The sequence below is a fragment of the Cucurbita moschata genome, unplaced genomic scaffold, assembly GCF_002738365.1.
Source record: "Cucurbita moschata cultivar Rifu unplaced genomic scaffold, Cmos_1.0 Cmo_Scf00003, whole genome shotgun sequence".
Classification (NCBI taxonomy): domain Eukaryota; kingdom Viridiplantae; phylum Streptophyta; class Magnoliopsida; order Cucurbitales; family Cucurbitaceae; genus Cucurbita; species Cucurbita moschata.
Genome location: NW_019268519.1, coordinates 6753101 through 6766101, shown reverse-complemented (window position 1 = coordinate 6766101; position 13001 = coordinate 6753101). Strand labels below are relative to the sequence as shown.

The following is a 13001-nucleotide window of genomic DNA, read 5'->3' as shown; positions in this document are numbered from 1 at the left end:
TTTTTTTTTTTTTTTTTTTTTTTTTTTTTTTTTTTTTTTTTTTTTTTTTTTTTTTTTTTACCTATCATATGGCTGCAGTTTAGTGGTGATAACTTGTAGAGTTAACTCTATTCATATGAAATATGAATCCTCGCTAAATTTGGTATCGATTAAACACTAGACGGACACCCTATGAGACTGTATGACTATTCGCCAAAATCATGTCTACTCCTACCAGCCAGCAAGTTACCTGTAAGGCCTTAGTAGACTGGGTTGGATCTATGTAACTCTTTGTAACACTTGGAGGGATTTACTTAAAGTGTTTTGGAGAGAGCAAAGCAAAAGATACAAGAATCACTAAATAGGACAGTTTGAAATTTGTCTTTGCTACATTTAAATAAATTAACGGTGTAGACCTTGAAGAGTGTAACTTTGTCATGAAGTTGACGACGATTGTCAGCAGCATTCATTCATTAGGCGATGTGGTGGAGGAGATCTCCGACATCAAGAAGTTCTTTCGAGCTGTGTTATCGAAAAACGTCAACGATTACTTTTAGATGGTCTCAACATTGCAACATTGTCCATCAAAATTAACAAGTAGTTCATTTCGTTTAAAAATAAAGCATAAGCCTACAAAAATTTTAGAGTAAAACACTTTTTTCTAACATATCAATGTGTGGATCTAGTTTAGTGGTGAGAGTTTCGTGGTGTGGCCGTGGAGACTGGGGCTCAAATCCTAATAGCCACAATTATGGTCCTTATAAAAGCCCTAAACAACAAGTTTTTCTTGAAAGGGCCCCGAACACTAAGTAAGTTTGGGTGAGAATTCGGCTGTGGAAACCTAGGCTTGAATCCCAGCAGCCACATAGGCTTGTGAACCCCAGCAGCCGCTTGAATCCCAGCAGCCATAGTTATGTTTCTTATAAGGGTCCGGAACCTAAACACTAAGTAAGGTGGACTTTATTTTCTTTCCAAGTTCAAACACTTTTTTCCAACATATCAATGTGTGGCTGTAGTTTAGTGGTGAGAATTCCACGTTGTGGCCGTGGAGACCTGGGCTCAAATCCCAGCAGCCACAATTATGTGTTTCTTATAAAAACCCAGGTTGGATGCATAACAACTATTTCTGGATTCTATTTTCTTTCCAAGTTTAAACGTTTTTCCAACATATCAATGTGTGGCTGTAGTTTAGTGGTGAGAATTCCACGTTGTGGCCGTGGAGACCTGGGCTCAAATCCTAGTAGCCACAATTATGTTTCTTATAAGGGCCTCAAACACTAAGTAAGTACCGTGAGGGAAGGGTGAAAAGAACGGTGCGTAACACTTATTTCTGGACTCTATTTTCTTTTCCAGTTTAAGAATGAAGCATAAGCTTTTAGAGTACAACATTTTTTTCTAACGTATCAACGTGGTTATGGCCGTGGAGACCTGGGCTCGAATTCTAGCAGCCACAATTATGTTTCTTATAAGGGTTGGGTGCATATGAAATATGGATGCTCCCAAATTTTGTGTCGATTGAACACTGCATGAACGCTCCACGGTTGGTATACACCACCCGCTATCTGGTCTGGAGTTGCAAATGATTGTACATGTATGCATGAATGGCATGTGTGGCTAAAAGCTTAGATTCAACATGAGTTATACTCAGTTGGCAAAGAAAAATCTAGTCTAAGATCCAACGAAGCTACAATTTTGAGAGGTGAGAATGAGAGCTTTATTTGTGTAAACGTGTGTAAAAAGAGTGGCCTAAAATTCCTTGAGTGTATACTCGTGAGAGAGTGTTGGGAGGTCCTTCGTATTTTCATAACTTATTTTTTGCAGCAAAGTTTCACAAATAGATTCGATGACGAATCCTCTTGAAGAAGTGGAGAATGATATGAACCAAGAGACATCAATCATAACATATGCTTCAATGAAGATGTGAAGAAAATATTGTTGAAATTATCAAAAGATATTTCAATTCATGCTACATTGAAGAAGAATAAAGTTTGATTGTTGTAAATTTTGGGTGGGTTATAATTTAGAGTTATTGTATTTTAAGACTTTTTATTTAATTTCGGTTACATTTACATAATGGCTAATTATGGCCATAAAGTGTGAAGGTTACAATTTTTGGAATGCCTTTAATAGTTTCATTTTGAGGCTATATAAAGCCATCTATGTTGTATTTGTAATAAGACTTAGAAGATATATCAAAAGAAGCATTTGTGCTTTTCTTTAGCCAATGGCTAAGTTTCTTTGCAACTCTATGTAGTTTAGGTTGCATGTAGAATCATTCAAGCTCGACATGATCAATCTTGCTTGTGGAGTGATTCGAATCTCAAACAAGTGTTCTTGTCTTGAGATATTTGATCAACAAGAATCATTGAAGCTAGACATGATCGATCTTGCTTCTGGAGTGATTCGAATCTCAAACAAAGTGTTCTTGGCTTGAGATATTCGATCAACAAGGTAATCCGAATCTTATTCCCCTTGTATTGATTCCTTATCTTATCATTTGGTATCAGAGCTTCAGGCTCAAGATCGGATATATGTTTCCTTTGCGTTTCTTCTCAATTTGATTTTTATTTATTTTCATCTTTTTAGTTTTTAATCGACCCAAAGTTCAAAATTCAATCTTTGCTCTATTTAAAATTTTGAGAGGTGAGAATGAGAGCTTCATTTGTGTAAATGAGTGCAAACAGAGTGGCCTAAAATTCCTTGAGTGTATACACGTGAGAGAGTGTTGGGAGGTCCTTCGTATTTTCATAACTTATTTTTTGCAGCAAAGTTTCACAAATAGATTCGATGACGAATCCTCTTGAAGAAGTGGAGAATGATATGAACCAAGAGACATCAATCATAACATATGCTTCAATGAAGATGTGAAGAAAATATTGTTGAAATTATCAAAAGATATTTCAATTCATGCAACATTGAAGAAGAATAAAGTTTCATGTTATTAATTTTGGGTGGGTTATAATAACATTGAAGAAGAATAAAGTTTCATGTTATAAATTTTGGGTGGGTTATAATTTAGAGTTATTGTATTTTAAGACTTTTTATTTAATTTCGGTTACATTTACATAATGGCTAATTATGGCCATAAAGTGTGAAGGTTACAATTTTTGGAATGCCTTTAATAGTTTTATTTTGAGGCTATATAAAGACATGTATGTTGTATTTGTAAGGTAGACTTGGAAAATATATTAAAAGAAGCATTTGTGCTTTTCGTTAGCCAATTGCTAAGTTTCTTTGCAATTCTATGTAGTTTAGATTCCATGTAGAATTATTCAAGCTCGACATGATCAATTTTGCTTGTGGAGTGATTCGAATCTCAAACAAGTGTTTGAGATATTTGATCAAAAAGAATCATTGAAGCTAGACATGATCGATCTTGCTTCTGGAGTGATTCGAATCTTAAACAAACTGTTCTTGGCTTGAGATGTTCGATCACAAGGTAATCCAAATTTTATTCCCCTTGTAGTTGATTCCTTATCTTATCAAATAGAAAAGGGGTACTTCTGGCTAAATATGCGAGACGACATCATCTAGTACACCAAGACGTGCCTCATTTGCCAACAGGACAAAGTCGAGAAAGCCAAAGTCTCGGGACTCTTGGAACCTCTACCCGTGCCAACAAGACCTTGGAAAAGTGTGTCTCTAGACTTTATAACACACCACCCAAAAGTCGGGAAATGAGACGCCTTCTTAGTTGTCGTAGACCGATTCTCGAAATACGCGACGTTCGTTCCTACCCCCAAATTATGCTTAGCTGAACTAACAACTCAACTATTTTTCAAACACATTCTAAAGTTATGGGGCATTCCATCGAGCATCATCAGCGATAAGGGATGGTAGATTCATTGGCACATTCTAGACCGAGTTATTCGCCTTCTTGGGAATGACTTTAAACATCTCCTTGAGCTATCATCCTCAAATCGATGGACAGACGGAACGGTTCAACTGCTTGCTCGAAGAATACTTACGTCGCTTCGTCCACGCTCACCAAAAGAACTGGATACAACTGCTAGATGTCACGCAATTCTATTTCAATTGTCAGACGAGTTTGTCTACGAGAAAGAGCCCCTTGAAAATTGTAAGTGGACGACAACCGGCTTTGTCCTATATTATTGATCATCCTATTGCAGGAAAAAACCCTCAAGCTCAAAATTTCACTAGAGAATGGAAGCAGACAAGAGACATAGCCCGGGCATATTTGGAGAAAGCTTCCAAGCATATGAAGAAGTGAGCTGACAAGAGGCCTCGCCCCCTCCAATTCCAAGCAGGAGACCAAGTCCTCATCAAGTTGAGACCAGAACTGTAACGGTACACCTTCTGAGGAGAGAGGAGAGAGAAAAAAAAAAAGGGGGGCCCCCGCCGAAAATCACGAGATTTCGGCGGGATCCACTCAGGCTCCCGTAAACCCTAGGAGTGGCCGCCTCCTTTAGGGAGAAGGGAGCGCTAGTGTGGTTTGAAGCAGGAGGAAGCCGACGCGCCACCGGAGAACGGATGAGCGACGACGCTCCATCGGCGACAATAGCCAAGCCCTGCGAGTCGGACCGTCGGGACTTTTGGACGAGGAAGACGCAGCGCAGGCGTGGGTCAACCCCCGGCATTCGGCGAGACGTCTCAGCCAGCGTGCAGCCCGCGTTCGGACACCACCCCAGAACCTCGTCCCCTTTGTGGCCAAACCGGAGGCGCTCCAGAAACCCTGCGCCGGCGGTGTTCGTCACAGCCATCGGTTTCTGCTCCACCGGCGGCTTCGCGAACCTCCGACTCGGCTAAGTGCGGCTTGGCGGCTCGACATCCGAATAGTATACCGATTCCTAGGTTTTCGACCCTTCCGAAGCCATTTCCGCCCTCGTTTCAACCATTTGAGGTCAGTATAACTCCATGTTTGACAAATAACTTGCGATAGGGACGTACTTGGTAGCTAGACACGAGGGATAGTTGTGAAGGCGCTCTAAGTGTATCATGTTGTCTTATAGGAGGTAGTTAGGCGCTGGAGTTAGCGTTGTGGGCGGCTTCGGTCAAGGCCAAGGAGGTAAGTAACCTTACTGTTGGCGTTAGTTATGTATGTATGTTGGTGCGTGCCCTGTGGCCTTGCATGCACCATATGTTGTTACTATATGCTAGGTTAGATGTTTCTTGCCGTGAAATGCTATATGCATGCTTTGTTTATGTATGTGATTCTTGCAGTGAATTGCTATGTATGCCATGTTTATGAATATGATGTTGTGACGCGTTTTGTCGTCCTGTATGTATGATGAGCTTGATTGACATGTCATGATTGTAATGAGAACCCCACATGCCATGAATAAGATGACTAGTATGCTAGGATATGCTTGCTCAATGTGGACCCGGTTATGCTATGTTATGCTTGCCTACTGTGAACCCGGTTATGCTATGTAATGCGGCGAGGGGATGGAGCGTCATAGGTGTAATGCCATGGGGGTAAACCTTAAGAACCTCATGCACGCTATGGTTATGTACTTGGGGCACTCCCCCGTTATGCTACGGGGTAAACCTTAAGAACCTCATGCACGCTATGGTTATGTACTTGGGGCACTCCCCCGTTATGCTACTAATGGTATGGATGCGTATTCATGCACGCTATGGTTATGTACTTGGGGCACTCCCCCGTTATGCTACTAATGGTATGGATGCGTATATTCGATATTGTGTTCGCCACGATATCATGCAGGCCCTCCTTTGTCCGTGGCGTCCGGTACTGTATGTCATACATACCCGACCAAGCCAGGCCCAGGGAGTTCGCTTGCGAGCTCGCCTGGTGGGCCCACGGTCACACACGTGGGCCATGTGTGGGAAATTACCATGCATCCACCCCCGCCCGGACCCGCAAGGGCCTAAGGCCACGGGAAGGAATGGAAGACAAACCTCTCTCTCAGTTTCGCTCTTCTAACTTTGTGCGGCATGTATGGTAACGATGTGCGACATGTATGGGTATTCGGTGTGACATGTATGTGTGTTGCGTGCGTCATGTATGTGTATCGTGTGCGACATGTGGATGTATTGTGTGCGATTGCTTGTATCCGAATGTATGAATATATGCATAACCCCAACAGTGGGGCGACTTACTGGGTATTTTATATAATACTCAAGCCACGTGCTACCAATATTNTATGATGAGCTTGATTGACATGTCATGATTGTAATGAGAACCCCACATGCCATGAATAAGATGACTAGTATGCTAGGATATGCTTGCTCAATGTGGACCCGGTTATGCTATGTTATGCTTGCCTACTGTGAACCCGGTTATGCTATGTAATGCGGCGAGGGGATGGAGCGTCATAGGTGTAATGCCATGGGGGTAAACCTTAAGAACCTCATGCACGCTATGGTTATGTACTTGGGGCACTCCCCCGTTATGCTACTAATGGTATGGATGCGTATATTCGATATTGTGTTCGCCACGATATCATGCAGGCCCTCCTTTGTCCGTGGCGTCCGGTACTGTATGTCATACATACCCGACCAAGCCAGGCCCAGGGAGTTCGCTTGCGAGCTCGCCTGGTGGGCCCACGGTCACACACGTGGGCCATGTGTGGGAAATTACCATGCATCCACCCCCGCCCGGACCCGCAAGGGCCTAAGGCCACGGGAAGGAATGGAAGACAAACCTCTCTCTCAGTTTCGCTCTTCTAACTTTGTGCGGCATGTATGGTAACGATGTGCGACATGTATGGGTATTCGGTGTGACATGTATGTGTGTTGCGTGCGTCATGTATGTGTATCGTGTGCGACATGTGGATGTATTGTGTGCGATTGCTTGTATCCGAATGTATGAATATATGCATAACCCCAACAGTGGGGCGACTTACTGGGTATTTTATATAATACTCAAGCCACGTGCTACCAATATTTTTCAGGAAAGGGCAAGGCTCCCATGTACGGGTGACGGTGGATGAGGCGAAGGGCCATGGAAATCTTGAGGAGGGTTTGTTGGGTCGTAGCGCCTGTTGGATTCTCTTGGGTTCTTAGTTTTGCGAATTGTTTTTTTTAGTCTCTGTTGATTACTTCTAGGCTAGGTTGTCGCAATTGTTTTCCTAGGTATGAACTGCTTAAATTGATGAATGCATTTTTGTTATGGAGACTGTTCCATGTGAACTCTTGTCCTGTTGATTTGACGAGTATAAGGTAACGTCGCTAATTAGGGTGGAGAAAATTAGGGGCGTTACAAGAACATATCAAATTCCGCAGCCGAAAGGACCAGAGACTAGTTCGAAAATATGAAGGCCTGATTGAAGTCCTTAAAAAGATTGGGGCTACTTCCTACAGAGTTGCGCTACCCACATGGATGAAAATCCACCCAGTAATTCATGTGAGCAACCTGAAGCCCTATCACCCTGGCCCAGACGACGACCAGCGAAATGTAATCACTAGACCGAGAATCGATCTGAAACAAAGAGACACCAAAGAAATAGAGGAGATCCTAGCTGACAAAGTTAGGAAGATAGGAAGACCTGTACGGAAGATTCGCAAATTCCTTGTCAAATGGAAGAATCTCCCTACGGAGGAAACCAGCTGGGAACGCGCCGAAGATCTGGACTCCACCGCCTCCCACATCGCCAGGTTTGAAAGTAGTCGGTTGACAGAGACGTCAACCAACTAGGTGGGGGAGATGTCACGGTCATGCTCATCCAAGGCGTGTTGCCCATGGCCGCATGCCCATGACAAGCCAAACTCTTTATGTCTTTCCATGTTCTAGTGTTTTACTTTTGTATTTCTAAGAAGTATGACGTTTCGAAAAAATCATGTCTAGGTCTGCCAGACATGAAATGCCTCGGAATGTACTATAGGGGGATATGACTAGTTGTTAACTTCTCCCTACCAAAAGTTATATACTATGAGCCGTTGTTGTTACTCTCTTACTTGCTTATATAACGTCTCTTTCAAAATCTCTCTTTCGAAGATCTCTCTTTGCCCTCGTTTTCGAAAACCTTCTTCTTAAACCGAGGCCAGAGGCTCGAGCATATGTCGCTTGGCCGTATGCGACGTAACAACGAATTGACTTCACTCACTTGTCGTTGGAAAGTGAGTGCCGGACAATCGCAAGTCCGCTGCCATTAAGAGTGCGATTGTGACAATGGTCACCTCATGCTATAGGTTTGATTCTAAGCTTAGTTCAGGTAGGTGGGCCGCCAAGGCTGAGGTTTGGAGCTTGGTTGAAACCACAATTATTTTACCTTATGCATTTTATTTTTTTAATTACAATCTTTGTTAGTTGATTAAAATAGATTAAAATATAACATTCACGTTTTAATCATCATGGCATATTGAAAATTAATGATTTTAAGTAAATCATTAGTGTATAAGTAGTATATACTATATCAACCTTCATGTATAACAGTGATATATTAATAATATATTGACACTCATTTAAAATCCATTTGAAATATACAAGTACCCATTGGAAATGAGGATCAAACCAACCGTTCAGAAATGTACTGAGACATGAATATTCATTTTGAGATTGTTTTAGCCATCGTTATAATTTCTTTTTACTTTAGATGGCTTGAAATTTGTCCTTGCTACATTTAAATAAATTAAATTGAGTGCAACGTTTCATGATCAAGATTTGCACCTGTATTTGAAATATGAACCTGACGCCAATGATCTCAACATAGTAACATTACCCATCAAAATTAATTAGAAAAATTCTAGAGTAAAATACTTTTTATAATATATCATGTGGCTGTAGTTTAGTGGTGAGAATTCCACGCTGTGGCCGTGGAGACCTAGGCTCGAATCCTAGCAGCCATATCTAATGAGGATAGGTTAACGTACACTCATGATAATATTCATCTGCATATGTGTGGACTATATATAAAGAAATGCTATGCATTATAAACCCTACTTAAAAAGTAGAAGTCAGTACTCAATTAGTAGGTCTATGTGCATTTGTGTGACCCCAATGTACATAATTATTTCACATCCATTATACATGTGAATATTACATCTGTTTGTATTTCTCGACCCAACAATAGATTCACTTGCTAAATATTATGAAATAGACAATTTTTATTCCGGTTTAAATTTGTTTGAAAAATATAGAAACCAATACAATATTTTTGGAGAAACCAATACGATTTTAAAAATTTAAAAAAAAAAGGAATATTCTCATAGGGAAGCATATATTAATGTAAGCAACCTTCCTAGTAACCACGTTTTTTATTCCATTTGAAACAATGCATTTGTTTGAAAATTCCCATGTTTAGCTTAATATTCTCAAAATTCATTTAATTCTCTTGTGGGTTTGGTTAAAAAATAAAGAAAAAAAAACATGTTCTTGTCATTCATCTTAGTCGATGATTAAAAATTTGATGCTCGAAAACCTTAATCAACCTAAATTTTTTATAAATTGAATTGGTTCTTTATTAAAATTATTGTTAATTTTGTTATTAAAAAGATTTTTTACCACGCATTTATATTTACTTTTATTTAATTTAATTTTTTTATTATTTAAAGTAAGACCACTCTTTAAAATATATATGGAAGTTGAGTGGTAAATCTTAATTTAAATGTTTGAAAATAAATAGTTAATATTTTATTTTTATTAAAAATAAAATTTTGAATAAATAAACTTATAGTTGGGGTTGGGTTCATTATTTAATAAAAAAATTTAACCCGAGCAAGTAGATTGGGCTTAAAAAATGTCCAAACGTGATTCAACTCAACCCACGAACACCGTTGGTGATGACAAGCATAATTTTAATTGAAAATAAATTCAATTACAAAATAAGATATCATCTTTGATTTCTTTTACTATTATGTGAACTTACCATCTTTAACGTACAAGTCTTGTTAATTTTATCCGACACCTTATTGAAAAATAATATTTTTGAATCTAAATATCCAATAATCTCAAAACAATAAAGGACGGCTCCCCAGGGAAAGTAAGATTCAGATTACCTTATTTATCAAATATACCAAGACAATAAAATTTCTTTCAGATTCGAATCACTCCATAAATAATATTGATTATGTCAATCTTGAATGATTCTAAACATGCAATCTAAACTATATAGAATTGTAAATAAATTTTAACCCTTAGTCAGATGAAAGCACAAATCTCTTTTTACTACGATTCTCAAGTCTATTTTACAAAAACAATATACATGATTTTACAGATTTTCAAAATGAAAACATTTTACCTTTCATGAGAACATTTACCAGAGTTGTAATTTTCATATTTTATGACCATAATTAGTCGATAGGTAAATGTAACCTCAAAGTAAATAAAATATCTTAAAATATATTAATAAAATACCATAACACTAAATTATTGTCCTACCAAAATTTATAACCATCCAAGAATAAATGAGATCGATTCTTCTTTAACGTAGCATGAATTACATCTTGTTATAATTTGAACAACATTTTTTTCGTATCAGAATTAGAACTAAACTTTCAATTTTTCGGAAAATCTATGAACCATCCAAAATTTTAAAGAATTTGGTTGAGAAGATTGGATTGATTTAATATTTCATTTGAATTGGAACTGAATTTGGTTGTTTCGTTTCCTATTGGATCCTTCGTCACTTTTGTTAGTATTTCACAATAATAATAGTCACTCCAACCAAAAATTGTGAAATACGATATTAAATGATCTCAATTACCTTAATCACGGTCGAAAACAAATTCGAGAGGGTCGAAAGGTGGGATTTGGACCAAAAATGGGTTATCGAGCCAAGAAGCCGAGTCGGAGCCGCAGAAGCCACCGAGTCGTTTAAGCCCACTAGAGCCAAAGGTGTGTAGTGCTACAGGCGTGCCATGTGACACAACAAGAGGTTGTCGCATGTACATATCCTTCGGGGTCGAGGTGTGGGTCGTGCATGGGTTGCTAGTCGCAGTTGCAGGTTGTAGGCTGACCACAGGTGAATTGAGTTGCAGGAACGCGTGTTTTCCGTTTCTGAATTTCGTATTGTTATAGATTGACCCAAGGGCATTCAACTCGAGAAGTACAACTCTAAGAGTAAGAAATAGAGACATTCAAGATCAAGTTTAAGATCATAACAAAGATCCGAGCTTGACCCAAGTTAGTGGCAATCCTAAACATAATTCAAGGAACGTCTACTTAAATTAACTCTAACAAATTGATATTCATAGTGAAAATTTAAAAAACAATCTTTTTATAATTTTAGATTTACATTCTAAATTGTAAAACGTAGAATTCTATTAAAAGGATAAAAAATGACAAATGTCTATTATTTAATGCTATATAGTTTTAAAATTAAAGCACGTATAATATAATCAACGTAAACTATATAATATTTAAAATGCAAATTTATTTTATGCTATAATAATGAAAATTCTTCTTAAATTAATTGGGTCATAGTTTATAATTTATTATGACAATTAAATAAAGCAAACGCTACGTTAAGTAAAGTAAAATAAATTGGTCGGTCTTGGCAAAGCAAAAATATTGATAGTTGCATTATTATTTTTTAATAATTTTTTCAAAAAAAATAATGAATTTCATAAATTATTGTGAATTAAAAGTCAACGTGATTTTTAGAAATAATAATTGTGATGAGACAACTTGGGGTCCACGTGGGATTGATACAGACTTGAATGCATATTGATTTTTTTTTTTTTTTTTAATAAATTTGAATATAAGGAACTTCTAAAAAAAAAAAATTATAATTTGATATTCAAGCTACAAGTAAAATTATCGGCCTCAGCCACGGCCTCTTATGGTCGGCTTCATGAGGGAGGATGCACCATGCATCTCCCTGGTACGGTGTTTCATTGGGTATGTTCGTTTTTAACCTAATTCGCATAAGGAAGAAGAAAACCCTAAAAGGGATCACATGGATATTTATTTTCAACTCCTTGTGCATGTCACATTCTGCTCCCTCGATTAAACTATAATTGTTTTCATGTAAAGTTCGGGTGCAGTTTCCTTCACTGGATTTTGGCGACAATAGTTAGTGGCATTTATGTAAAAATAAGTACTGCTTGACGATGAGGATGAAGATGTCTTTCAAAGACGAGTAAGATGGTGGGGAAATTCAATCATATCCTTGCAAAGTGAAGTTACCAAATTCTCAACCCACTTGAGGAACTCGTGTTTCGATATCACGCGTTTTCTTTTCCTTTAAAGGTTCATCTAGGGAATGATTCATAAACTTGATGAACGTGTTCTTAAATCTATAGAAACCTTAAGTCATCCTTATGGCATTTAAGATTGGATTCTAAAGATAATTCAAGGTCTGACTTAGAGCATACTAAAATTATTTTAAAGAAATCAATATTGATCTTTTCTTAAATTTATGGAAATCCAGAGTCATCCTTACGAGGTTTGACGAGTAATTTTAAGGATAATCTAAGGTTTATCTTGAAGCACTTAAATTATCTCCTAAAGTCAATTCTGCTGGATTTGAGGGATGATCCAAAGAATTATTTGAAGCCCATTTTTTAGCACTTAAATTAACTCGTAGATAATCCAAGTGTCGTTAAAAAAAATCCATGAGTCATCTGTTTGACGGGCAATCATAATGATAATTTAAGAACTATCTTAAAACACTTAAACTTCAAGAACAATTAGCTTATAACTGTAACGACCCAAAACCACTGCTAATAGATATTGTCCTATTTGGGCTTTCTTTTTCGAGCTTCTCCCAAGGCTGTAAAACGTGTCGGCTACGAAAAGGTTTCCACACCAAGGATGTTTCATTCTCCTCCTCAACCAATATGGGATATCACAGTAACATACCCCTTATAAGAACGGATAATTATACTACAATTACGAAGACTTGAATTACTAAATATTGTCTCATATTTGTGTCACATCTAAGTAAACTTAATCGAGGTAAGTTTTACATCTAATTTAATACCAAATTGAAACGAATTGAATACTACACTCGAGAATTCATAGACCGATCCATACAAAGAACGAACCCAAAAAAGAACAACCTCAAACCCATTCCAAGGAATAATTATTTAAATTATTTACAACCATACCTTCTTCCTTAAGTTAAAGAAACCACTTTTTTTTTTCTTTTTTTTTTTTT

General features: G+C 37.9%; 1 long non-coding RNA gene and 2 other non-coding genes across 3 annotated transcripts; all 3 read left to right on the top strand.

Annotated features, from left to right (window-relative positions):
• Window positions 1-985: 985 nt before the first annotated feature.
• Window positions 986-1057, top strand: TRNAH-GUG. Its single transcript has one exon. It is a non-coding gene; the product is annotated as a tRNA-His (tRNA).
• A 3668-nt stretch (window positions 1058-4725) lies between these two features.
• Window positions 4726-7092, top strand: LOC111440928. Its single transcript, XR_002710053.1, has 3 exons — window positions 4726-4840; window positions 4950-5005; window positions 6855-7092. It is a non-coding gene; the product is annotated as an uncharacterized LOC111440928 (long non-coding RNA).
• A 1584-nt stretch (window positions 7093-8676) lies between these two features.
• Window positions 8677-8748, top strand: TRNAH-GUG. Its single transcript has one exon. It is a non-coding gene; the product is annotated as a tRNA-His (tRNA).
• The last annotated feature ends 4253 nt before the right edge of the window (window positions 8749-13001 follow it).